This window comes from Falco peregrinus, chromosome 9, assembly GCF_023634155.1.
Source record: "Falco peregrinus isolate bFalPer1 chromosome 9, bFalPer1.pri, whole genome shotgun sequence".
Classification (NCBI taxonomy): Eukaryota; Metazoa; Chordata; class Aves; order Falconiformes; family Falconidae; genus Falco; species Falco peregrinus.
In genome coordinates, this window is record NC_073729.1 from 32,139,587 (window position 1) to 32,167,162 (window position 27,576).

At 38.8% G+C, this 27,576-nt stretch overlaps 1 protein-coding gene and 1 long non-coding RNA gene across 16 annotated transcripts in view; one reads left to right on the forward strand and one right to left on the reverse strand.

Moving 5' to 3' along the window:
• Window positions 1-9,049, reverse strand: part of LOC129785124 (uncharacterized) — a 176,572-nt gene extending 167,523 nt beyond the window's left edge. For all 3 annotated transcript variants that reach the window (XR_008748727.1, XR_008748728.1, XR_008748726.1), the window contains exons 1-4: window positions 8,887-9,049; window positions 7,147-7,338; window positions 5,245-5,311; window positions 4,289-4,350 (exon numbers count right to left, since the gene is read on the reverse strand). This is a non-coding gene — a long non-coding RNA (uncharacterized LOC129785124). The remainder of the gene's footprint in view (window positions 1-4,288; window positions 4,351-5,244; window positions 5,312-7,146; window positions 7,339-8,886) is intronic.
• The window catches only part of SULF2 (sulfatase 2), a 162,602-nt gene continuing 143,539 nt past the window's right edge, over window positions 8,514-27,576 (forward strand). For 6 of the 13 annotated variants that reach the window (XR_008748724.1, XM_055813564.1, XM_055813571.1 and 3 more), the window contains exons 1-2: window positions 9,297-9,492; window positions 22,338-22,426. The gene's annotated coding sequence lies outside the window, so the exon portion shown is untranslated. Of the gene's footprint in view, window positions 8,784-9,296; window positions 9,493-22,337; window positions 22,427-27,576 lie in introns of those variants that run through there. The other 7 variants (XM_055813567.1, XM_055813566.1, XM_055813574.1 and 4 more) reach the window with 3 other exon arrangements.

Sequence of the window (27,576 nt, forward strand, 5' to 3'; positions counted from 1 at the left end):
ACTCTGCTGAAAGAGTCCTTTTGTAGGCATAGCATATAAATACATGGTTAGGACATATGCACAGGGAGAAGATGAGCCATGAAGATTCAGATCTAGTTAAAAAAAATAGTGCAAGTCTCTGTTTCTATGGGAGGTTCAGTTCTGAAGGACAATATTCCAGATCTCTTTCTTAATACCAGTTGGCACAGATTGAAGCCAAGGTGGCTTTAAGCCAGCTCTACCTCAGCCAGGGATTCCCTCTTGCAGGAGAAATCTCAGCTGCCAACTCAGGAAAGCTTTATAGATCCTTTTAGTGCAAAGGAGCCAGCACACAGTCCAGGATATGGCTTAATTTTTTTTTCCTCCTACTAAAGTCAATTTTATGGCAGTTAGTACATACAGAAGACCCTTGCCAAAAAAACCAGTTTGGGCTGTAAAAGATTGAGTCCCATATTCAGCAATTTATCTGGAGCTTAATTTTCCACCACCAATTCAATGTAAGCAGAACTGTTATCATTTAGCTCTTCATTCACAGTTTCAGTAACCTTGCATAAATGCAGGTAACGGTAGGAAAGGAATAAGCAAATTTAAATATTCTATTTCTTTTAACAGACTTTCTTAACTTTTGTCCCACTCATTCATATTTTGCTCTCCTTTTGTTCTCGCATGCCATTCTTTTCATACTGAGTCCTGTATTCTGTGCTTTTTCACTCTCTCAGATCAACAGGTGCCTATTAATGTTAGAATGAATGAGTGAAATGGAACGTGTCATTTCAAATAAATCCATTGCAAATCAGATCATCCCTATTCCAGAAAAAATGTGCCTAAACTCTTTTAAAGCATCAGAAAATGATGTCTCCAGGGAAGACCTAAAGAAGTCTGATGATTTTTACAGGTAACAAATGAAACATGTGTGGATTTCTCTGATTATGATGCTAGCATATGTGTTCATTTTCTATACAGCAGTGTAAATTTGTGAACAACGAAAGGATCCTGTTGCATACAAGTGATAAACAAAAACTTGGGGAGGCAAGAGAAAGAAACAAAAACCTAACCTACACAAAATTTTATTATAAAGTAGGAAAACATACACAAGTTCTCCAGCAGAAGATCCCAGTTGTCTTTAGCACAACTGGGATTTCTCCTTTAACCTTATCTGAGATATAAAGAACATGACTTTATTATAAGGAAAACAAGATGGGAATTAAACAAATAGAACTTGTCTTGGATTGACCAAATGTCTTAAATGTCATGGCAAAATTGAGGAAAAGCCCCTAGGAGATTTCTGGCAGTTAGTTATACTGAGTCTTTTGTTACTCTCAAAAGACTACATTCAGATAAATACATAAATCATAAAGCTGCAAATAACAGAGTAACTGGAACGTAAGACACATGAACTGTAGAGTGAAGTGGACTTAAAACCAACAGTCAGTACTGCTATCTGTGTTGCTCATTTCCAGAAGATCCAAAATGTCATCTGTCAAAACTTTTAGATCGTGCTTCAAATGTATTACTCTGTATTACCTAACATTAAAAGGGCATACCATGTGTTGCAAAAGCACAGGGACTGACTTTTAGATTCATTCTTCAAATAATAAACCAGAGTAATCTAAAAACACATATGCAACCAGACATAATCCATATTTTCCAGTTTTACAACTAGGTCAGCTGATCACAGTTCTTAGAAAACCCCACTGGAGCCTCACTTTAATAATAAAGTTGATAAAACACAAGTTAAAATAAAAAACAAGTTGATAAAAATGGAGAGCTGACTTTTGAGTTTTACAATCAAGCAGAAGGAAATATAGAATTTGTACGTGCCTATTCTTTTTTGGCCACAGTAATTTTTGCCTGTTGCAATCACAAAGTGAGAAACTTGCCAAGCAGCAAGAAGAGCACAGCATGGAACTGTACACTTGCTTTCTACCTAAAGAAAGGGTATGGTGCAAAAAAGGGTGCGTTATTGTGATGTTTCATTTGTGCCGAATACCTGTTTTATGCTTGGCAATCCAACTTCTATCTAAAGCTGTTTGACTTCGTTCCAACACTTGCCCATACTTCAATAAAAGACATGTTTATACAGACAAACATTATCCCCTTGTCATGGTTTAATGAAATAGTTTATTCGCACACCAAATCCAAAAAATAGCACTGCACCAGCTACTAAGAGGAAAATTAACTCTATCCCAGCAGAAACCAGGACATCCAGGAAAACTGTTACCTATACACAAATTTACAACATAAAGACAGTGTATATAAGTATACACTCAGTGCATATATTTCAGAAGAGTAAAACAGAAAGAAATTTTGCTTTTGCATATATGCTCTGTTCTCTAGCATAAGCAAATACCTTCAAGTCAACTACCCTTGAGACCCTGGGGATTCCAAATGTGGCTTCATATATATTGAGATATATCTCATGCATGCAGGTCTGATTTGAGTCCAGATATTAAGTCAGAAAAGGAAAATGGCAGTTCTGTGTGAGATTTTTAAGTAGAAAAGGCTAGCAGTTAAATCCAGGTGTGACTGTAGTTCAAACTGCATGTCCCAAAGGCCAGGGAGTGTTTGATTTTAAGGTTCAATACATAGAAACACACATGGCATATATAAGATACTGCCTAATAGTATCTGTGGTATTGAACAGTTATCATAGTAGAGACAGTGGTAACCAGTGAAGCTGGAGAAATTTGCTGTATAACCAGAAAACCTAGATGCCAGAACATCAAGTTAAGCTGTCACAATGGCTCCTGCTTTTCTTAATATCTTATGCCTGCGTGGCCCAGCTTATAGCTATACTGTTTACTTTATTGAATCTTCAATCTCAAACAAGAAGCATGAAAAAAAAGTTTACATACAGCTTGCAAATAAACCTGTGTGATTGAAGACAGTAGTAAACCAGTGCTTGCTGCTGCTGAACAGTGCAACCCAGAGCTGATTTTAAAGAGTACATACCTTTCTTTTCCTCATCTGCAAATTACAGATCCTTTGGTTAATATACAAGTGTACCTGCAGTAGCATTGCATATGTGAAATAAAACTTCCAGATACCATAAGAAAAATTTCCCCTGTGATAATAGTGTTCAATTCCTTAAGCATTTTTTAAGAATGCAGAAATTGCATTTTTGTTGATTGGTATTACTTTAGAAATATACAAATAATAGGAAAGATCCATGAACCTGTAACCAGAAGAGATGCCACATGCACATTCAACCCATACCATAAGTCTGTATATGCAAGTGAGTAATTTTGTGGATTCCCTGTGCTCTCAGTCTCATTTTTAATTTGCCTTGTTCAAAATGAAATCATCAATCATGAGACCTGTAGCATATTTTATGGAATTATTTGATCTTTCCCATTAAAAATACAATTAAAGCATGTCACTCCTCCATACACATTGCATATGTATGCACAGGCATGATCTATTGGTACAATCACAACTTTCTGACTTTGGTGAAATTGCAAAGCTTCATTAGAAAGGAAGAGACAGAGCGCCCTGGCAGTTTTCAGATCTTTAGGGGGTCATTTATTGTTGTAATAAATTTCATTTTTCCATCTGAATGGTACAGTCTAAACACTGTAATACAGTAATATTGAGGTATTTATTTTACCTTGTTTTTTCTTCAGCTGAAATGCTAGCAAGGGAGTGTTTTTCAGCTTGGCGGGCAGCCAGCCATTTCTCAGTAAATAATGTGAACCCTGTCCTGCAGCGCAAAGCTGTACATCTTCTCAAAAATGTTCAGTCCCCTGCTAGAGTCCAAGGAATCTTTGCTTACAAAGTGTGTCTGCAGAAGTTTCTACAGCAAGCAACTTGGCAGAGATTTCTAAACTATATAAAGTCCTTTCTCCCTCTGTCTCTTTTTCCCCACTGAAATGACTTCATGTGTTCCTCCTTAAGATGCTTTTCTTCAACATACTGGAGATGGGGGGAAAAAAATTATATTCTATAGTCTAGCTAAGGTGTCTCAGGCTCTGCCTTCCACCCAAACCCCGAAAAAATCTGCTCTGTAATGTTTAGTGCCAGATTCACTACTGTTTCAAAGCAGACATACAATATATGCAATTGCTCACAGTTACATTGGCAGGGCTCCATTATAACCATGTATACTTGAAGTACATAATGAGTATACTATGCATTTCAAATTAAGAAATTTGGTTTAGTTGCCAGTAGCTGATGTTGTAAACAGGCTCTTTAAAGGGTAACTTTTGGATATATATCATTCAGATCACTCAGGCTACCAGATAAAGGCAGGACCAGCGTTCTTAGACAGAGGCTGTAGAAGGTACAAAGTCAAATGGAGTCCCATTCTTACCTGAGGTGAAGGCAGTCGGTGCAAGTGAATACATCCAGACAGGTGTATCTTGATGAACTGGACTGAAAAAGGAAACGTCACATTACAAAGCAGTTGTGACTAAAATGAAATCCATTTTAGGTTAAATGTAGAAACCAATACAGTAAGTTTTGCTTTTGCACATGTGCAAAGACAGAAAAGAGAAGTAATTTCTGAGCATATGTGGGTAGCAGAAGGACTTGATGACTGTGATCCTTGTGTCAGCACAGTAACCTGCCTTTATGTGTAACACATCAAAGAGGAAACCTAAATAGTGGGAAGAGATAATGAGGCTTTTTTTTACCTCTGTGTATCATCTGGCACCTCAAGAAAGGAAAAGATTTACAGCCACTGTCAAACGTGTTCCTTGTAGCTACCCAAATGACATGCCTTCAGCAGCTGTCACTCCAGCACTGCCCCTCTGCACGTGTTCACTCACCCGACCCCACAGCACAGTTCAGGCTTTAAAAGCTGTAACAAAGCTCAACTGTTCAGTGGAAGGAGTGCATGCTTCCCCAGAACTGAACACAGAACAAATTAATTAATCAATGTTTGCAAAGCCCTTTGAAACAGAGAAGTGCTCTATAAGCTACAGATTGTTATGGCTGAACACTTCCCTGTTAGCACTGGAGTTATAATCCATTTCCATTAATGTCTTCAGAGTAAGGGGACAGGAAACATGAGATTGCAGTTACCAATTACCACAGTTATCAAAGAACACGCAAAACCTCACAGTTTTGGTAGCTGACTTTACACAGAGACTAATCTTGGAGTCAAATAGACAACAATCTTATCTTCTGAAGTTTAGACAGCTGTTTCCTTATGTACTTGTACCTTTTGTTGCTATTGTGGGGTTTTTTTCCCCCTTCCCCTAACAGATAGTTGTTTGCCAGCAGAAGGCATGGCCCTGTCGGGTAGCAACATAACATTTCACTTACCATCCGCTGGCATTTTCAGTGGTTAGCCATGTCCATCCATGTTTTGTTTTCTCAGCAGTGTCAGCACCTAAGTGACATTCCGACAGGTTTCAGTTCTGAGGTTAATTTGTTTAGGTAAATATGATACACTATCTAAACCTAGGCTAGGTCTTGCAACATTTGAAATAGCACATTCATTTCCATAAAAGTTCCTGAGTCATGACTGGCATGTAACCAAAAATAAAACCCAGCTTTTGACAGTTTATAATAAGTGGCAACATTCCCACAAATCTGCTTTGCCTTTATAACAAAGCAAGTTCCTTATGACTAAGGATCTAAGGTATGTTTCTGATTAGTTTATTCAATCCTGAGGTTTTTTTTCCACTGGGAACTTAACATATTTCACATGGAGGAAAAAAAAAAAGTTTTTAAAATTCAAACTTTGTCTTTGCAATCACATGCTGAGTTCCACTCTCATGTGTTTGGCTGGTCCACTTCAGAGAGCAGCCTGCTGCAAAATCTGGAACTAAACCAGTGGCCTAAGTTTGCACTATTTGGATCTTAGGGTTTGTTTTTGCATTCATGCTAGTATTTAATTACTGATGCTATTAATGTAACTTGATATACTTTTATTTGGAAAAGGGCAGTTGGCAAGCACAATCAGATGTGTTGGATTGATTAAGGTTAATGGATCTTCTAAGACATTAGGGATTTAAAAAATTTGATTATTGCAGCTAATGCATATCAATATTTTTAACTCTACTGAAAACATCACCCTAATAGATTATATTTCGCCCAACTTTGCATAAAGAAAAGATGTGGGAAGAAAGCTACAGGGTAACTATATATGCAACATGCACACACAATCTCTTGCTGGAAGTGACTTGAAAGCACCCACTAAAACAAAAATTCTTAGTGCAAACACATAGTGTGGGAATGGTAAGAGATGTTTTCTGAGCTTACTGCGGTGATGAACACCTGCTGGTATGGTATGGAAACCACACCAAAATAGTTTTTTAATAGTTTTCATAGAGGTACCAGACCCTAGTCTCACTGAACTCTCATAATTAGGCACTGCAATCATTTTTCACGAGGAAAACATAAAGCTTTTCAGGGATACAGTGCTCTTTACCATGAACTCTGTGGAAAACTGTCCATTCTCCCTGTCCTTGGTCTCCTGAACTGTAATTGCTTGCAGCTTTATCTCTGCACACACTGTTAATGCACTGCTTGACCAAATATAAAACCAGGCTTATTCACTAAAAGACATACACACAGGATCTTTGATGATTTTAAGATGTTTGCTATGATATTTGACAAAAAAAGGCTACCTAGTTTTCAAACCTTGTTTTAAGCACTAAAGATTGCCAAGTATACACTGCTTAGAATGAAGTAGGAGAAAGCACTGTTGATGGATAATGGTTGCATGCCTATTTTCAAAGATGTTATTTACTAGTTCATTTGTTATAGGTAAATAAATTCATCAAATATTATTACCAATAAAGTGCACATCTTCAAATATGACTATCCCAGATCTCACAGATGAAAGAATGATTTGCAGGCAAGTTCAACACCTACCAAGATAGCAGTAAGTAAAAACACAGAAGAAAACCCCTGAACTGATGGCATGTTGCAGGCTGATTTGAATCTTGCCCTAATCACACCCATGACATGCATGATACTGATGATGTATACATGCAGAATTTGTTATATTTTTAATCTATAGGAATAAGTAATAAAAACTGTAATGAGCCAGAGGAAAGAACACAGATTTTTTTTAAAAGTTAGGCAACTGCCTTTGCAGTAGTTGTTTTGCTTGTGAAATGAAAGACTTCATAAAGAAACATTATTTTGATACTTAAGGCATAGTTTTTTTATATTTAGAAAGTGTTTATTACAGCAGTGGACTAACACACCACTTACCTACATATGCTTTTGGATTCTGTCAAGATTTCTTGTACAACTGAACAAGTAATCTGCATTTTCACTGTTTCAGAAGCCAGTTGTGGGCCTATGGATTATTGCATTTCCAGCCATCCTTTGTTTGACTTCTATAGATGATGGCGTGCAAAGCAATCAAGTGAAGAAGCATCTTTTTATGCATGTATTTGGTACCTAGGACAATTAGTTTAAGATGTTAGATGGAATTTCTATGTAATAATAAAATCCACAACAACAACATTCTTAAAGTAGTAAGACAAAACCTTGTAGTAACGTTGGAAACAATATCTCACAAAATTATTACGATGAGCCTTGATTAGAATATATATGGGAATAACTTAGGCTTGAGAATAGCTTTATAAGATTAATGGAAGATTCACTAGCTAATTCGTCATTCTAGTAATTATGACTATATAGAAACCAGTCCTTAAAAATATCTTGTAATGACAAATTATCCCTTCAGATTTATAGGCATTCCACATGCATACATGAGGGCAAGATTTCATCCATCTGGAGTCTCATAAGAAAAATCCAAATCATTTCATTTTGAGCATTTTTGAGACTCTTGTAATAATAAGATAAATCTCAGCTGTGTTGAGATCCTTTAATGCAAAGATAAAGCCTTCCTTCTGGGTAAGAAACCTATCTCGTCTTTGTAAGTGTCTACTTGGAGAGACACGTTGTACCATTTACAAGCTATTTTATAACAGCATTGGTATGGGATACAGGTGGTGGACTTTATTCCCAGAAATCATGGGGTTTTATCATTAAAGGACCTATGATTAATTTAATTACAAGGCTATCCAGCTAAGGATAACCTACATGTCAACGAGAAAAGATAATCTTAATATTTGCAAAATAATATGACTCAAATCCTGCAACTCATATCCATACTCTGGTTTTAAATGCAAAATTTAATGATGCTGCTCTGGTGAGAAATAAGAATCTGACAGTTTCCAAAAACGACAAAAATTCATCTGTGTTAATACATACAATAAATGTATATTTTTTTTCTCTACACAGCATGCATCTCAAGACTGCTTTGTTAACTTTAAGTAGTTGAAAGTTGAAAAAAAATTTGCATCATTTTCTTGACACATCTTCATCAAAATATTACCCTGGCACATGTTGGAATAAAGTTAGCATCTTGTTCCCTGGATTTTCTGTGGAGAATCAGCAGAAAATGTAGGGACCTGATTAAAAGGCATCATCAGGAAGGTCTGTACCAAGAAAATTATTAATATAAAAAGAGAAGTAAAACAGGAACTACGTTCTGTTTTCGGGAGCTTTTACACATGCACCAAACATCTGAACTACTTATACCCTGGCACGGCGACAGGGACCCCGCGCATAGACTCTCCTCGTGTTTGTGGGAAAACCTTCAAATTAGGAATATGGAAGGCTAAAACTCAAAACCATTAAAGAGCGGAAGACACTTTTTTAGCACAGCTTCTCCACAGGAGATGTCCAAGAAGTCTGAACACAGACAGATTTTAGCCCGGTTGATGCCCACTGAAGCAGGATGAAGCACATTTCTCCGTGCAATACCACCCCCGGCCTCCTGACACCCCGTGTGGAGAAGCCCGATTATTAACTGGGAAGTACATAAGTTTTACCAGGTCAGGACTTTATCCCCACCACCCTGAGGAGGATTAGACCCCCCACGCACTTCTTGTTCCCTAACTGACACCCCCACGCCACCCCAGCACCCCCGCTGCCCACCTGGCGCTCCCAGCGGGGCTGCCTGAGGCGCTGCCCGCCGCCCCCTCGCCGCTCCCCTTCCCTCAGCCCGCGGCGGCGGGACGGCGCGCAGCCGTCAGGGAGGGGCTGAGGGGAGCTGCGCGGGAAGCGGAGGACCGCGCTGAGGTGAGGGGGCGGCCATCCTGAGGTGAGCGGGGGAGGGGAGGCGGCTAGCGGCCGCGGCCCCGGAGGGCAAATTGCTCCTCGGGGGACAAGCCTAAAGCTTTCTCCTGTCTCCCCACCTCCTCGGCGGGGTGCTGGGGCGGGAGCCCCCCGGCGAGGGAGGCGGCAGCGCTTGGAGGAGGCGCCTCGCAACAGATGGTTAAAGCCGGCTGCTGGCCGCGGCCCGCATTGGCCGGCGGCGCGAGCCGGGCGGGAGGAAGGGCGGGCGGGAGCCGGCCCCGCGCAGGGAGGGCGGCCGGAGCTGCGCGGCCCCGCGGCGGGGAGCGGATCGCAGCGCCCCCGCCCCGCCTCGCTCGCTTCCCGCGCGGGCGCTGAGGCGAGCGGCTCCCCGGGCGGCGGTCGCCCCTCAGCCGCTGGTCGCCGGGGGCTCCCGGCCACCTGTGAGTTTTCCACCCGGCGGGTGCTGTAAGTAACGCCGCCTCCCTGCGCAGCCGGGCTGGGGCCGCCGGGAGGGTGCTGGGGGCGGGAGGCCCGGCGGGCTCGGCTCCCCCGGCGGCTGCGGGCGGGCGAGCGAGCCGGAGCTGGCGGCTTCCCCTCTGGATTAACCCGTACGGCAGGGAGACGGGGAAGGGGCGTGGGGAGGGACTCCCCCGGGCTGGAGGCTGAATCAACCTCTGGGAGATTTTTATCACCTGTAAGCGAGGAGAGCACCGCTCCCAGCCGCCCCCCGCCCCTGCCCTTCCCGCCCCGCCGGTGCAGGCTGCCTGGCGGCGGGGAATCACCGGGCGCTGGGCCTCGGCGCTGCGCGGGGGGGGAGGCGGCAGGTGGGAGCCGAGGTGCGGGGGAAGTGGCTTGCCCAAGGTCACGCAGCGAGGCAGTGGCTGAGCTGGCAAATAACGCGCTGTACCGAAAACTTCTGGTTCCTAGTCCTGTGCTGGGCAGCACCGCAGGGCTGCGGGCACAGACCTGGTAGAGTTGTAGGTAGGTCTCTAATTAGCTTTCCCTTTTTATTTTTTTTTCTCTTCTTTAAAGCATTATGTATGGATGTGAAACCGTGCAAAGGTGCAGTGTCCATGTCATCTCCCTTTGCTTTTTCCAGCCTGCAAACATGTGAATGAATGCATAGATGCGCTTGCTTTTCTGTGACTAATGTTAAGGTCAATAGATTAAAACCAGACGTTGCTGGTAGAAATATGTTTTCCTTCCCTTTCACCGTGGCTATAAGTCATGTCTTTGCTATTAACAGTGAACGTTGTCTTATGGTGTCAGACTATAGTTGTGAAAAGCCCCTTAATTGATTAGGTGTCAGCTGTATTCCAAAATTAATCTGCACTGCAATAGCTCTTATGCTCAGTGCATGAAAGGTGTAAAGTGTAGTGGGCCATGCTGTAAGAACTTGTGCACCGGAGTATAATATGATTAAGAGTTCTCCAAAGGATGCGATTGGAGTAATTGTTCTAGAGCTAGCTATATGCATAACTATTCTCTTCTACCCTCTCTCCTCTCCAAATATAATTTGAATGAGTTTACATGCAGATCCTCTTCCATAGTTTGTCCCTGCTGATGTTCAGTGTTTCTCTTGAGTTTCTCATATGCGGAATAAAACCAATGCATGTAAAGATGTTGCTTTGATTAAACATATGACGAGAGTCCTCAGAGTCAAACCTCTTCATAGAATTTTATTGATCCTTGCATTTTGTCACGTCCTACAGCAGTGAAACTTAAAAATTTAAGTGTGCTGCTCAAAAACTAAACTAACTCTGCTGCTGTCTTTCTCAATTTTACTTTAACTGTTCTTCTTGGATTTGGGGGGTGTGCAGAAATGGAATATGAGAGAAGTTTAGGAAGACACTCAAAATATTAGTGTAAATAGGACAGCTTTATTTTTAATCTGTATTAAAAGTTCAGGTGAACTCTGAACTTTCTTCAGCACAAATAATGGAATTCAAGGCAAGATACTTGGCATCATGTGGTTTTCCATCTACAGATGTTTTGTGGTTTGAATGTGGAGAGGTTTGTATGTGTTTGTTTTAATCTCATGTAGAAAATACAGTTTTATTCTCAAAGTATTTAATGAATTTTGTGGGTTTTTTCTGCACTTTGATATTTGCAAGAAAACATTTTTTTTGTGCTTGTGTTTTGGCTATGTAATATTTTTTTGCTGCTTTAGACTCCTTGCAAGGTGTCTTTATTTCAGGTAATTTCTAGCTGAAACTGTTTGCCCTTAAAAAACATCTTGATTAGTTTGGTCTTTCAGTACCAGAGTCTCCATCTTTTCTTCTAAATGGATAGGGAAATGTCTGTAGTTTTTCTACCTAAGTGGCTAATATTATCTCATCAAGCAAAATGTGGTGTTTTGGAATAGATGATGCTTTGCTATGGCTTTGTATGTTTGTTTTTCAAGAAAGTCTATGTATTCCACTGTTGTGACTTCCTTTCAAGCATGTCTGTTATGAGGATCCCAGGTGAGAAGAATTATGGTTGCTCTTTTACAAAAAGAAACAGACTTGGTGATAGAATATTTGCAAATATAACTAAGACCCTTCTCTGCAAATGAGGGAGAAGGTGATGGAATAAAGCAAATACTTCTGCTGTGTGATAGCAGATGTGTGGTTTCGAGATGCTAAACTTAATATCTGACATCTCAAAGAACACAACAACTTGGAAAGGATGTAAATTTTTACTTCAGCTTCCTTTCAGAATAGTTTTTAGATGTAATTAATTTGAATTTCGGACAGCTCTAACTTCTTGCTCTGTAGATAGCACAGAAAAATTAAAATATTTCCCGGATAGTTGTACCACCTCAGAGATGCAGTGGTTTTTTTTTCTCTCAGTGTTCTTTCCTCGGCCACCTGAAGATGTAGTCTCACTGTGAAGCTCCAAATAGAGTAATAGTAAGGTCAAGAACTGCTACAAACCTATCAGAATTTTGGTTAAAGATGTTGGTGAGGCCATACTTCTGTGAAGAATTCTCCATGCCTTTGCCAATTTCCATGAAGAGTAGATGAAGACCTGCTTTTCAAATTGTCACTTGCAGTATCATTGACAGAACACATTCTCATTTTTGTCGGTATGCTGGGCCAGTTTCTCTGGCTGGAGTGTACACTTCTTGGAGAATGGGATATAGGCCTACATTTCCAATATAAAAATGGATGTTCAGTTCTGCTCATGTTTTTGAGAATATATTGGGTTCTTTGCAGTAGAAACCATGATTTAACTTGAAACCTGAAAATCTGTAATGAGTGGGGTTTATTTTGTTTGGGGATATTTTTTTGTTTACTTTATGTCATGTCCAGTCCCCCCTCCCCACTTTCCATTAGTCTTAGTCTCTTCTAGACTTGGATATTTGTTGAACTTTTGGAAATCATCTGAATTTATCAATACAGTTTGTTGCTGATTAACTGGCTCTCCTCTGCTTGTCCCCACCACCCCACCCCTTGCCCAAATCGGGAGAAATTCTGGAATGGTAATGTAAGTTTGACATGGGAGGATTTCAACTAATTGGTGGTTGAGCTCTGTAGGAGGAGAAAAGATGCGCAATATTGGTCAATTCCATAAAAATGTTAACTTCAGGCTTCCCTCAAGACCAGATATAACTATGCCTTTCTATGAATACAGATGTTGGAAGTGTAAAGGTCTTCAGCAAGAAGTAGCATCCAAGGAAGTGTTGCGTCTGAGGCAGTAAGAGTGTCTCAGTAAACTGAAATTTTTGTCTTCCCTCTTGTAAGGAGTTGTACTGAGTTCTAGTGTTCTTGTAATGTATGAAATGTATGCTAGTATTGTGCGGCTGCCCTGGGATCCCTTATGCACAGATTTATGTGATCTTTGGGTGTTGGTGTCTACAATGGTCTGTACTACAGTTCAATGCAAACTTCTATTTTCTGGACTAGGATAGCTGTGTATACACTTGGGTAAGGCTTTTCTTCTCCACTCCTCTGCTGCCCTCCCTACCCCCCCCCCCCCCCCCCCCCTTTTTTTTTAATGCAACAGTTCAACAATTTAATCTAGACTCACCTCTGTGTCTCACTGTGTATGTATATATGTATGCACGCATACGTAAAAAATACAGGGGGGTGTATCTGTGTTCTTATTTTCCAAATCCTGGTGAGCAGAATTTTAATTAAAGTGTTTGAAATAATGTTGTCTTTCTGCAGTTTGGCTGTGGTAGGAAATTTGTTTTGGTGCTCAGAATAGAATGATGCTAAAGAAAATTAACTAGTGTGAAAGATCCAACAAGACAATCTAGGAAACTTTGTTCAGGTGAAACTGGCTGTAAAGCTGAATGAGAATGATAAAGCAGGTATACTATTTAGTTTTACAACACCCCATTTCATGCTTGGAACCTTTATAACACAGATACAGTTACTACATCAAATGTTTTTACTACCTAAGCTTATGCACAATGAACTGAAGTAATTAAATGATTATTTGATGATGAAGAAATATATACAGTGGTACACTGACATCTGTAACCTGGTCTTGATATATAGCAGTAATATTCCCCCCGCCCCTCTGAACAATGTAGAAGTTTTTTATGTAGTTGATATCTGTAGTAAACTTATTCTTGACTTTGGTTTTTAGTTTTGTATTTCTGTCTATATATTCTAGCATTGGTTCACCTGCCACAGTAAAATCAGGATAGCAGCTCACAGTTTAGTGAGTTTAAACATTTGTGTTGAAAAAAACTTTGTGTAATCACTGGTAAAAAATTAGCCCTATTTATTGGATTGTTGGAAGAGAGTGTCAAAATAAAATGCATCTGTTAGGCTGCAGACTTGTCTCTAATCTGCATATGGTATTCTAAAACAAAGGTAATAACTTTATGATGATGGGGAAACAACTGTAAATACCAATATTTTGCGAGAAATAACATAAATATTGAATGAATTCTCATTGCTCCAGAAAGATGTGTACCATTTAGAAGATCAGCACCTTATTTCAGGTTCCTAAAAAGAAAGCAATTCAATTGTCTGCCTTATTTGAAGATCCTTAGACAGGCAGCAGTAATTATGAAAGGCTGAAATTACTGATCCTTGAGGTAGGAAGTACTGTGAACACTGGTTCTGCTGTGATCTGACTGTTCTGGCCATCTCTGTGACTGAGTTATTGACTATGACTATACTCAGTTTAATAGATGGATTCAGTGTATTTAAGAACTTGTGTTTTCTAGTAATATTTGGGAAAGGAACAGGGCAGATCTTAAAGATGCTGAGACATGTCAGAAGCTGATGTTCACAATCTGGAAACTGAATAAGGAATACTTGCAGTTTTTTTGTGTCTGTAAGCCCTCATCAATTGACTGGTTACATAGATTTTTCTTAGATTTACTTACAGATTTAATATTTTTCTTCTGGATTCTGTCTTCTCTGTGGTTGAAGTGTTAATCTTAAGTTACTTATGTGTTCTTCTTTGCAATGTTATAATACGTGTTACTCCAGTTAACGCCATTCAGTGGAGGGGAAGAACACAGGTCAAAAAGAAGTGTGTTTTAGGGTGAGTCTTCTGTCATTTTGTTTTTATGGCTCTAATATAAGAATCCTAAACCAACACATTTTACTTGTGTGACACTGAAAGGAGCAAGAGTATGCAGTCTTGGAAATTGTAGCTTGCTTCTAAGGAGGGTTGAAGTATTGAAACCATAAAGCTCAGTGCACACCTAGGAACTGAAGTTCTGATTTCTCCCATACCAAATAATTTGTAGGACTCTTAAGATGATAGGTTTTAACATCAGCTATCTTCACAAGACTTTATCATTCAGCTTCCCTTTATTCTAGTGCTCCCTTTTTGTCTTGGTTAAAAGTAATAACAAGTTTATGTTGCACTGTTATTATAATGTTGGTTTTCAGCTCAAGTATGATGTTATCTTGAGCCAGAAGTAGTGAGGAACTGTGTGGATCTTCTTTTTAAATGTGATGACAAGATCCTGTCATCTGAATTTAAGTTTATGGGTAGTGAACAAGGTAGTATTAAATGTCCATACCTGTCTTGCCTGGTAATTGTAAGGAAAAAAAAATAATCTTCATGCTCATCTAGCAAGTCATATAACCGCAACCCCCAGTGACTTTGTAGAGGACTGCTGTGAGGAGTAGCAATGTTCATCTTTGTTTTTCTCCTAGTAGTGTTTAAATGAACATTTCAATACGTGGTTGTGTATAGCATCCTCTTTCTTCCTTTTTTATGTCATCTGGGGAATAAATCTCTTTAACCCTAAAATCACTTCTGATGAATCTCATAACCTCTAGTTTACTTTAATGAACTTGATCCAGGAAATAATATTACTGTATTGGGGAAAAACTACATACTGGTTGGTATAAAAAAGTAAAACTTAAAAATGGATATAATTTGAAAACTTAAGGCTTTGGTTTTGCTCCAGGGCTTTTTTTGCCTAAGTTGTCTTAGGGACCTGAGGAAATATCTCAGTTACTTGAGAAAGTTGGGATTTTATGTATGTATGAAGCAAATTGAGAGCTTCTTAAGGTGCAGACTGTTTCTAGATTGTGCTCTGTCAGGAACATTACTCTTTCATTATGCTGGGATATGAATTTCTTTTAATACTGTAAACTTCCAAATCTCTCAGTGCAAAGTATGTGATATGCGCCTTGAGTGTCAGTTGTTGGGAATATGAGTGTTTCTAGACATTCATTTCTTTGAGAGAGATAAAGATCTATCTCAGAGGAAGGTGCGTGGTAAGAAAAGACTAGTACAAAAGTAGATGGGTTACCAAATGGACTTGCTTGCTTTGCAGTTCCCTTCCCCCACCCTTATTTTTGGATACATTCCATGCAGAATTGGGTTTGTGTGTTATTAATTCTGTTGAAAATAATTCACCTTGTGAGTCTTCATAAAGTTTTATTTTCTCCTATGTTCTAGTACCAGTAGCATTTGAAGGACCTTCTGAAGAATCTAGTTTCTTTACATCATACTTTCTTTGTCAGAGGAAGTGTGTAGAAGACTTCAGTGGCTTAGAGGAAAAATTACATGGTTCTGCTCTTGGAAAGCTTTTTTCATAGATCATATGTGTGGAGGCAAATTACTTTACAAAATGTAACTCAGTTCTGCATACAGAAGGCTGAAAACAGAAAACAACACTGAAGTGTGTCTTCTGCTATCTAATTCATTGGGTAGCTCTTTGGTCTTGCTGTACGTCTAGAAATACCATGATGCAATGATTTCTGTGATCCGCTTGGACTCTTTTCTGACTGCTCCAAATCCTAGCACACTGGTAAAAGGGGAGGCAGCTGTGACAGTGTAGATAAGTAAGTTTCAATTAGTGCCTCTAAATCTCTATCAAATGATCTGTCTTTAGTCACACTTGTCTGGTAGTCTAACTACAGAATCAAAGCAATCTTTAAAAATTTTATTGAATTCCCTTGTGTGTGATATTTGCATGGGTTATCTTCTCGGTGCCGTCTGCTGGAGAACAGACTTACAATCAGTAGAGCTTAGCTATGATACAAGACCCTGTAGGTTCTGTGGCTGTTCACAGTGTGATATTAATGGCGTTAAATTAGCAACATCAGCGATATTAACTAATTTCCTCATTCAGACGGTGACATTTGTTTGGTAAAAGGATCATTAAACATATGCAAACATCCGATGTGCAGTAAAAGGTCTTTGGGCCCTGACAAATGATTAATGAGAAAATTACAGGTTGTAGGAAAACGTAAATATTCTTTGGAAATCTGTCCTCTGGCAAGACAAACGTGTTCCCCTCTAAGCAACGAAGGATTCATTGTATTCTTTTCACATCCATAAAGAATGCTGGATACTTAATGCATATCTTGATGTCTCTTCCTTTCTTCTAGGCACTGCTGTTGAATTAGGATTTGTCCTGGTTTTGTTAAGCAAGTAATCCAGCTGTGCACTGTAGAAAAGTGCTGTAGCCTCAATTAACTCCTCCTATAATTTTCTGGATAATTTTGAGTCTGTCTTACATTTTTCTTATTAACAGCTTTTGTTCACTTCTTTTAAATCTGCTGTTACGCAAGAGGTTAAAGTAGGGGCTCACATATAAAGTCCCTTTCCATCAGATGACTACATGTAATGCAGACTTGCATGTCAACTGATGAATGCATTTACCATGGCTTCAAGGAAAGGCTTCATCTAGTTTCAGATGATCCTTGTGACTTTCTTACTCTTGCTGTCTGTAGCTGTATAGGGATTTGTAGTGTCAGGTTAGAGTACTAATTAACATTGCCAGCTTCAGAACATAAAAGCTTCACAATATGATGCATTTGCAGTAGCTTATTACCTAGTGCAATTCATGAGTAAATTTTCTAGCTTCTGCACCAGTGTTCTAAAGTGTGATTGAGTACTGTACTTCAGCCATTGCTGTTTATTTCACTAAAGCTATGGCTGAAGTTGATGCGCTATCAAACAATAAAACTAATTTGTGAGTTCATCCTGCTTTTATCTTCCAGTATTGCTGCAGTTTGAAAAGAACCAGACAGACTTGATAGTTATTGTCATTTTCAAAATGACAGAAATCGCTTTCAGAGACTTCAAAACTTTTTGCCAATCTTTGCCAGAATGGAGATATTATAAGCAATTAAAATAGCAGTTATATTAAATTTTAAAACCTTTAAAATGGCTAAAGGATTAAATTTTCTATTAGCTAGCAACAATGTCTTTCCTTCCTCTGGAAGCTAGATTTGCAAATAGCAAACATAGGATTATTGAAGAGCTATTAAACAAACCGAAACACACTGCATAACCAGAACTCAATTTTTTTTGTACATTGGATTGATCCATTCCATTGACTAGAATGTCTGATGCCTCTGTCCTTGAATATAGGTTTTTGCTAATTTTTCTAGGATATGATTCCCAAGCTATTAAGGTATGTAATTTGATGCATGTTAAGATAACTAACAGCCAAGCATCATGGGTGCATCTGAGATGTACTATAGTATACCAAACTTTTTAAGTCTGGTTCAGAAACAAGTGTGTTAAGCAAGAAAATGTTCTCCAGCTCAGCAGAACCTTCAAAAAACTGAAGATTGTTTTAAACAAACACTTGCTGAACTGTGGAAAGGGAGAAAAGAGAGCGGGAATAGAGCCTGAATTTGGCAGGTTTTGTGCAGGGAAGTGTCACGTGTGCTACGTGGTACTTTGGAGATGGACAGAGCACCTTGGCACCATTAATGCTTAAAAGCTGAACCTGAAGTGAAAAATTTCCCTCATTTAAGCCTTTGGCTATATTTCTGGAGATTGAGGATCTGCTTTTTATCCCATATTGTGGGGAGCTGTCAAATATCAGCATTTTTTTTCTCTTAAAGATCTATACTGAAAACATAACTCAGGAACTCCTTAGGAAGAGTCTAGAGGAAATGAGTAAAATGATCTATGATGTACGATAATTATGACCCCAGTCAGGCAATACTGAATTAGTCTCCTGGAATTACATGATAAGCCAAACAGAATTCTTTTTTCAGGACCTAAGACTCTGAGAAAGCCTGTGATTTCTCTTCTGTCCTCTTACAAGATACTGTGCTGTCTAATCTGTTTCTAGTGATCTTGAGCAGGGGGTCCCTATAATGAACTCGCAGTATGTCATAGCCTGCAGTATGAACATGCACTATGTGTTTGTATTTGTGGGGTGGACCCTACCGCATTTCAAAGAACAGTAGTAGAGTACCCAGTGAAGTTGTGAAACCTTGTAAGAAGTTGAACAGGTTGGGCAGACCTCAGAGGGGGAGAACAGCTCTATATGCCTTTTTTCTCCCATGTAGCAAAGGCATAGGCAGGCTCAACTCCAGTGATCCCTTCTTTTTTGAATCAGCCCCCTGTGATCAGATTGTACCTGATTGGGTTGCTGAGGTGTAAATATATAATGCTTCTCCTGTTGTTATTTAGAAAATGTAGTTACTTGCTAGAACCCCATATCCCTGTACTAGTGTTCAACAGAGTTGTAGCAGTGAATGTTAAGTCTGAAAAGAAATCATTCCCAAGACTTTCTTCATTTATCAGTTACCTGCTTAATAACATTTTTGTACAGAGTTCCCTGTATAAGTATTGTTTTGAGTCTTTTGATATATTTTAATTATTTCTGCTCTGTGTTAATAGAACTTCTTCAGTTATGAAAGACATACTTTAGGCTTGTGGGTTTTACCAAATTTAGTTAGCCCTGATTTTTTTCAATCTTTTTTAAAGTATCACTACCAAGATCAATAAGTTTATACTGTGGGTTCCATTTGAATGTATCTCTGATTGCATGTTCCTGATATTGAGTAGAGACAATGCAGCTATGGTGGCAGAGATGTGTATGACAACCACCTGAGATTAGATGCAACTTCTTGGGTTTATAGCGCTTGTTTATTTTCATAATATGAAGGAAAGTCAGTTTAAAACTAGCCGAGGCCAATGTCAGCATAGTAATAGCAGTAGTAAGTATGTAAAAGTGGTATTTCTGGGTAATTTGGTGAGCAGGAGCATTGTGGTATCTTCAATATTAGTTGTTAAGATGTCTTACAGAAGGTGCACTGGTACTATTCTTACTTTTCAACATATATATAAAAATCCATTTTTGTGTAGGATTATAAGTTTTCTTCCTCTGATTTTCCCTGGTATGGTATTAGGGAAAGAGAAGCATCTCTGTGTGTGTGTAGGAAATTACTACAACCTAGAAAGAGAATGGTTGTAATATTTCTTATCTCAGATAAAAAAACCTAAACTCTTTGCAGTACTTATACAGGAAAAAAATCAAATAGAAGTATGTATATAAAATCTGTAAGTGGAAAACTTTCTGCTATTAATTGCATTGTATGGTGAAAGTATCTTTTTATTCTTTTCTGAATCAACATTAAATCAGCTTGACAACCAGTAAAGTTTTAATGCTCAGTAACTTTTCCTTGTGCTAGAACTGTAAGTGTTTCTTTGTCAAGTGTGCTGAATTTTGCTGTTCTCTTTGATCTCAAGGCAAAGGCTTAGGTACCAATATTATCATGTTGATATCTTTACTTTCATTAATCTTCTACATGTGCATTCATTGGACCTGCAATGTTGAGACCGTAGTTGGAGTGTTCAAGGTGATTATCGGGAGCTACTGAAGTTTAGAAACCTGTCGCCTGCTTGATAGGGCCTGGTCTTAAAAGCCAGTGAGTTTTGTCTGCGTGTGGAGTCTTAAGCAATGTTCCTGTGACAGAACTATTGAGTAGTGAAAAGGCAGAAGGGATATCTAATCTGTTAGAACAAAAATTACTGCAGTGGCTAGCTGGGATTTTCCATCATTTTGCTACAGTCATGGTAGACTTGGTTGTTTCTTTCAGCTGTATACAGTGTCCTCTTTGGCTTTTGTTTTCCACCCCACCAACCTTGGTCCTAACTCTAGACTGAAAGTAGATTATATGAAAGGATACAAAATGACAGTTTCTGTTTTGCGTCTGTGATCCTTTTTAAGTTACTGTACGCATTTATTTAGTCAAATCTTTTGAGGTATGCTTAACAAATAACAACCCTGAAAGTATTTAGCAATTCATTAGCCATACCAGAATTTTTTCTTATAAATACAGCGTTGCTGTGGAGTTCAGAATCTATGGGGCTTTTTACATACCGAGTTCATTAAAACAAACAAAGAAACAAACAAAAAACCCACCACCAATGCTAAACCAAAACAAAGAACCAAACACTTCTGTCCCTTCCAGTAAGTAGCTGAAACAGACACAGTCAGTAAAACATAGAAAACAATTTAAAAACAGGATATAGCATAGGAAGCAGTGAGGTGAATATTTCAAGTTTATGGGGAGTGATGTGTCATCAACATAAGGAAATACACCGCTATGCTTGCTGAGTTTAACTGTTCATGAATTTCCAACCTAGAAAACTTGGAACAACTGGCATAGACAAGATAAATAGCAAGAAGGGGTAGATAAATATTTAAGACTTAATATTACTAAATGATTTAATATTTGTCATTGTCCAAAACCCATTCAGAGATTAGTTGATCAACCTGAACTGCAACTCAGTAAGCATTCCTAAGCCACATCTAACACATGATGATGATGCCAGAGAATCTAAACTAAAAATTTTAAAATGTGGGTAGGGTTTCTATTTCTTTGGTGGCTGGCTCTAGATTTAGGATACTGAATGCTGCTGCATTCAGGGTAGACACAAATGTGTATGAGACTTTGCAGAAATGGAACCTCAGGCACCCATACCCTGGCTTGGATGATCTGGTACTTAGGGTTAGAGTGCTTTAGATTCTTGGCTAAAGGAAACCATAAATGTCTTGGCTGTCCTTGGATGTCAGTCAGTCTTTGTCTACATGCTTTGAAAAGCAGACTACATTTAGGAAATCCAAAAGCTGTGGATTACTGTGTTTCTTGAAGCAAAAAGGAGTGAACAGTGGGTTAGCTAGTTATGTGTCCTTACAGTAAAAGCAGCTAATGTTATCTTGGCCTGCATTATGAGGAGTGGTGCCAGTGGGTGGAAGGATGTGATCCTTCCCCTTTACTCAGCGCTGGTAAGGCTCACTTGGAGTACTGTGTCCATTTCTGTGCTCACCAGTAAAAGAAAGAGATGGACCAACTGGAGAGAGCCCACTGAATGGCCACTAAGATATTTAAGGCTGAGAGAACTGCGACTGTTGGACTTACAGAACAAGGCTTGGGAGGGATCTCTTAGAATTAAATAAATACCTGAAGGGAGGGTATAAAGAAGCCAGAGCTAGGCTCTTCTCAGTGGTTCTCAGTGGCAGCACCAGAGGCTGTGGTCACACAGACTGAAACACAGGTGCTGTCTGAGCACAAGGGAACACTTCTTAACTGCGATGGGTGACTGAGCACTGGAGCAGACTGCCCAGAGAGGTTGTGGTTTCCATTCGTGAAGGTATTAAAAAGCTAACTGGACATGATCCTGGGAAACTAGCTTGGGGTGGCCCTGCCTGAGCAGGGTTTGGACAAGGTGACCTCCAGAGGACCCTCCCAACCTCAACCATTCTGTGGTTCTGTGACAAACTGCAGACTACTTGCACTTCAGTTGCTATTCACTTGGAGTCTGACTACCTCCAGCATCTTATTTTTGTGTTACAATTGCCTTTATGTACCTGAATTTTTCTTAGAAGTTACTGGCAAAAGTCAGTCAGTTAACTTGTAGGATCTTGAAAACGCTGAATTAGTAAAGTTGCTGTACAAAACCAAAGACTTTGCAGAATGGGGAACGGAGAGCTTCCAGAAGAATTCTGAGAGGGTGCTTTTAGATGGTATATAAAAGAAAACTGACAACTTTGTGCTCAGACCGTAGAAGTCTGGGATGACTTGCTGAAGGACCCTGAAAATGGTGCTCACTTCTGAATATTCTTTGTCTTTTTCTGTTAGGTTACTGCTTAACTGGCAGATGTTCCCAGACTGAGAATGGCATGGCGTGGAGGACACTGTGGTAAAAGTGTTTAATCGCCCTTTCTTTGGTATGTTTTCACTCTTAGTAACAAAATATATATTTTATAACATGAATTATTGCAGACATATCTGTCAAATAATGACGGGATGCAAGAATACGGGGCTGACTTCATTAAAAGTCATTATAATCGCAATGTAAAAAAAAAAAAAATCAACTGTTGCATTTCTATCACTTGATGGCTTATTTAAAATAATTTTGAAGAGGCAATGTCTAAAGCTCTTGCATGCATTCAGTAGTTATGATTATATGTTAAGTAATGTAGTGCTATAAATATAAAATGCTCTACCGCTGAAAGTGTTTTGCCTCATGAGTTTTTACCTGTAGGAAAAATTTCTGGTTCTTCTCAAGGCAATAAAATTCACGTTTATGCTACAGTTCTGAGGAATTCTAGGGGGACTGAGTTCCAGGTAACTTCTGAAATGCTCGTATCCATTGCACTGATTTAAAAATATGTGCATTGTTAATGAGGAAGTATATGTACATTATGCATCTCAAGAAGAACGCAACTGTGGAGATTTGTGTTAAAATCTGTCATCTTTCAGTGTGGTCTGGTCTTTCAGGGGCTAAAATATCTGCTTCTTAGTGCTAAAAAAAAAGTAAATTCTTCAGTGCAGAAAACCCTAAACCCCTTAAATAACAGGAAAACTTAATATGTCCTTAAAGGCTCTGGTGGGTTTCAGCCTGCTGCTTTTGTGGATGCAGAAATATTGCCAGAAAGATTCCAGTTCAGCTGGGTGCAAATACCCATACAACAAAGAGTCTTGCACAGAATTTGCATAGGATGAAATGGGGCTTAAATACACAGTCACCTGAAGGACAAGTATGAGTACCCTCTTTGCAAGGAGTTCTTTGATTCTGTTTTCAGACAAATACCAGGTAGTTTGGCATTGTTTGATTTCCAAAAACCCCTTGCCACAAGTAAAGCCAATGCTACCAATGACAAAGAAAATTAGTATCTCTAGATTGTGCTTGAAGTTTATTTCTTTGCAAGAATCCAGCATAATGCCAGTTTTCTTAATTCTGTCTATGAGCAGAAGGTAACATTTACACTTGGTCAGTCAGCTATTTGATTTGCAGACAGGATGACCTCTGCCATTCAAGTATCAAGATGAATTCCATTAGGAATTTGGGCTCAAAATTTCTAGAGTAGGTTTTCCTAGCCTAAAGTCTTCACTTCTACTGTGCTGTAAGGCAGTCATTTCTGAGCCCTGCTTTAAGCCTCATGCTGAACAGCAAGGCTTTTTCCTCCTCTTCCTGTCACTGATACTTCTATTTGGATTTGTTAGAATGGGTTCAGAGCCAGCAGGAGAACTTGACTGAATCCAGAGTGACAGGTGTCTGATTCTTGGATTTTCTATTATTCAGATACTTCTGAATAGGCCAGATGCTTTGGCTATTTCGAGTCCCTTGCCATTCCTGTTTTGCTTTAAGGCAGGAAACGAGGAGTTCCCTTGCAGAGAAAAATCTCCAACATAGATGTAATGCAACATCTCCATGTTAGGTCTACTGCCTCAAATCCTCTTTCCTGATTTGCCACAGATGCATTGGAGTATCTTGGGGAAGGGACAAAAATACCATGTGTATTGGTGATGCTGTCTACTAAAATGCCCAGCTAATAGGAATGAGCATATTGGCACCATTTTCAATTCTAATGTATCCTCCTGCTATTTTTCGTGTGCTCCCCTCCACCCCTGTTGTTATTTGGATACTCCTGGGAATCTACCCTTGGATACTCAGGTGCTCTTACCCATCTAGCCTGTGGATCACCAGAGATACAGCTGCTCTGCATAATGCAGTACAACTAAAGTAGCTCCAGATGAGATTCCTTGAGTACTGCTACCAGTGTATCTAAGTTAGTGACCTCAGCAGACCTCTGCATTTACTTTGTCTGGCAGAACTTGATGCTAATAAATTACTTCAAGCTAGTTTGGGTATCTCTAAACTGAGCTATGGTCTGCAGAGACAGGTAGTCTGAATTTTACATATTCTCAGTGCTCTTGGAATTGCTTAATGTGGTTTTGTACATTTAATAAATACATTTGGATATATCTGTTTAAATTTTTGAGGTGGTATTTTTATTTAAATTACTTAAATTTTTGAGTTGTACTGATTTCACTGGAAGCAGAGAGCTCTACAAAATTGGACCGATTAGGTGTTCAAATGGAGTTTCAGAATTAAGCCACCTTCAAATTAGTATCTTCTTTATTTTCTTCTCTCCAACCTACTGGTCTACCAGAGTAATATTTTCTTTTCATAATGTCTGTGAAGTCTTTTAAAAATAACCAAATAAAAAAAGGTAATATTCATTGGAAAAATATACACTGTGAGTCTACTGACTTGAAACTGATTTACTTCTAAATTTGTATTCAGATAACTAAAGATAAAATAGATATTTTCTGCCACTGTAACAAAACAGTTTTTCTGAGGATGTATAATGCAGTGTTGCAGTTGTTAACTGTTGACCCTGCCTTTACGCTACAGGAATTTTTTGGAACTATGAGTGAGCAGTCAAGCAGAAGCCAAGCTGATGCAACAACTCTGATGAATGACATATCAAAGCAGAAAGTTATTAAAAACTTAAGACGTTGCCTGTAGAAAGGGAAAACAAAGGATTTGCGATCTAATTATAATCTGAATTTCTGAAAGGGGGACACACACACGCATGCATGTATGTGTGCATTACAGGTTTAGAGAACTTGGAGAGAAAAAATGGTGAAGCTGAAACTTCCAAGGCTTCTGATGTTTTTTTGTGACTACCGTGGTGGGTAAGCTGGGTTACTCCCTTGCTTTAATTGCATATGTGAATAAATTTAATGGAAACTATAATGCAGAAGCTATGTGGTGTAGTATTAAGTGAATTTCTCATTATGCGTTTGCATTAAAAAACCCAACAAACCCCAAACCTGAAATAAAATTTGAAAGCTTCATATGTAAAGACAGTTAAATGGCTTTCAAATGTCTGGTCTCTTTTAAAATGTATTCCAGCAGTTGATTTTTAAAAATCCACTCTGTGGATTTGTCTTGGTGACTTAGTTCATTTGACTGTTGATCGCACTTTTATTTTGATATTTTTTGCTAATGAGATAGTCTCAGTTAGAATTAGCTAAACCAATTTGCAGATCAAGATTTAAAAACGCTGAACCACAACGTACCAGTTTCTATACCCGTGATTTCTCCTGCTCCCCATCCCTTCCTTATACACTAGGGGAAAATGATCTGTCTAGTTCTGATTTATTTTGCACAACACAAACTAAGCTTGTTAAGTCCAAGTCAATTATAATGAAATGTTTGAGCATATGTCAGCTTCCCAGAAAATTGTATTGTGTAATCCAGCACTTCACTATTCTGACAAGCTGAAGAAATGTTTCCAGTAGAGGAATCGATCAGAAGTAATGAATCATCTATGGGGAGAGGAGAGAGGGGAAAAAAAAAAAAAAAAAAAAGGAAAGAAGGAAAGATATCGTCCTCTATGAATTAGACTTAATTTATGTTTGTGTGAACTCTGGTTACCTCTAGAAAAGTTATAACCTGGAATAGCCCATGACATTGCAAAACAGTGTTCAAGTTGTTTGTTGTATTGGCCTTCTCTGTTTGGCTGACACAGAGATAACTGTCAGCAGCTGAGGAAGAAACTTCCTCTGAACCTTTGATCCCAGATTCTGTTGCTGCTCTTGCAGTACCCTTAGGAAGAGTATCTGTCAGACTTCTCTTGCTTAAATGTTTCTTTAGTGTTGTATTGTGTTCTGAAGGAAATAGCATTTACTTGTATTATCTCTTGTTGAAGAGGAAAAATGTTGAACTTGTTCTGTATTATCCTCTTTCCTTTGTAAGCATGTGTTCTGTAGAAACTACTGATAGAAAAGTTATTGCACTTGAAGTGGAAACCTCTGAAGATGATGTCAGCTGTTCTTTGTGGTAGGAACCTTACGCAGAGTTTCAAGTTGAAACTATTTTCTGCAGATATGAACTTGGCATTTAATTTCTAAAGTAGGATGTGATCGGTAGATTACAGTAATCCTATTGTGAGTAAGTTGCAGAAAATAAAAGGCAGAGATAAAAATCACTTTCAATACAATATAGTTCACTGCAATTTCTTTTGACCTGTCAAGGTTAGACTTCTACTTGAGTAACTTCATTTGCCTTTGCATCTCTGGAAGAACTTGTTGTGTGACAAAGTCTGAATAGTTGGTCTCTTTAAATGATAGTAAAAGAGGAGAGGTAGCTAGGACAGTTGCTACTACAGCATGCTGTGTTCATACTTACGTAGTTGGAGATGGAGGGGAACGTTATCTGTTTCTACCTTACTAAATAGGGCAATGAATGTTGCAAAACTGTTACAAGGCTTTCTGTTTTGGGGTGCTTTTATAAGAAATACTATCATACATTACTGAAGGTATATTTGAAAACAGGGTACCTCAGGTTGTTTTAATATACATAGGGAAATAACTTGTCATGTGTTTTATTGGTATACTTGAAAAATATCTGTTCAGGAATCTCAAAAGTCAAAATAGTATTGGTGACACTGAAGATAAATTACACTCTGGTCTAATCCAGACCAGAGTATTTTCATTCTCACAGCAAGGCAGTCACAAAGATCTGTCAAACCTAGTGGTTTATCTCTGGTTGCAGCTGATAATAGGCACTTCCATGTGTAAGAACACAGAGAGGTATGCTATTGAGAAGTCTCTCTGGCTCAGCAAGTTGTACAAGTTGTACTGTGCCTACACTGTTCCAATTAATGATCCTTGATGGATTTTTCTTTGCCTATAAGTGTATCTTTTTTTTCACTAAATTGTTAAAATGGTAAACCAGGTTCAATTTTTGAGCATTTGTCTTTGGATTGTGCTTTTCACAAAGACCTCCTGAAGCTTTCTTCTGAGTGGTAGTTTGTAGTTCTGAGCCCTTCATTGGGTGTGAATCAGTAAAGTGATATGAAGAGAAGGGAACTAACTTCAAGATAGCTGAGTAACTGTGATTAGAATAAGGCTGTTCAGAAAAACAAAAAGATAGCAGCTGAAAAAAAGAGGAAATTCTTTGTTAGTCAGAAAAATGGCAAGGTGAAAGGTATTTCTGATGAAGGAAGAATCTTAAAAATTCTCTGTAACTTAATTTAAAAAAGAAAAAAACCAAACCACTTGTTGATTTAAAACTATATTC